This window comes from Glandiceps talaboti, chromosome 16, assembly GCF_964340395.1.
Source record: "Glandiceps talaboti chromosome 16, keGlaTala1.1, whole genome shotgun sequence".
Lineage (NCBI taxonomy): Eukaryota > Metazoa > Hemichordata > Enteropneusta > Spengelidae > Glandiceps > Glandiceps talaboti.
Window position 1 is genome coordinate 39508 of NC_135564.1, and position 940 is coordinate 40447.

Below are 940 nucleotides of genomic sequence, written 5' to 3' on the forward strand. Positions count from 1 at the left end.
TGATGATGCCGTAATGATGAATACGGTGCAAGAATAACGAACTATTAGAAGAGTATCTTTTAGGTCAAACTGAGGTTACCATGAGTAAATACAGAACAGGATTACAAGAAGAAAGAAAGAGTGGCCTTATCTAACCCTGAAGTGATTTCTATGTACTCTCAAAGCATTCTTTTCAGAGTCTGTGCATTGCTCTAGCGACCACACATATTGTTTAAAGTCGCGTTGCATTTTAACGATGCAATTCAAATTGAGGCTCTGACGCAAGCAGGACTTGTACATACGTCGGAAACTTAATATCCATGGTTTGAATCGACTAAGCATAGTTATTTTCAAAGTAGAATATCGATCTGCTGATCCTGTCAGCGAGCAAATTATTCTTGCAGTCTGTATTAACCTGAGGTCCAATCTTTTGTACAAAATAAAATACGCATTATACACTAACACTTATGTAGCAAATTTGAGCTGGTGGACGGTGCAAGAGATCGTTACAGTAAAAGCACAACAACGCATTGAAAACGAGTGATACGTTTCCCGAAATTGTTGATAACCAACATATTATGTCAAAATATAATTTTGTATCATTACGAATTTCTTTTTGATACTACGTTACTGGTCATTTTTCAGCCCGTTTTAGCAAGTGAATATCTCAATACAATACAAAGGTAACCACCAAAGATTATAAAGTTACAGACTATGTCCCTTTAATAATATCACTAATCCCACAATGTCTTCTCTGTGTATGAAATTAGTGACATGTACGGTAGCGTCTGTCAAACGGTGAAAAGAACGGCACAATGGCTGAAAGGTTATTCACTCAATCGTACTGAATTATTGTTGGCAGATAACATTACCTATTTCAGAAAATAAGCCCTATTGTATGTGCACTTTTTAAGTACAGAGTTGTACCAACGAGAACTCTGCGAGACCCTCTGACAACTGG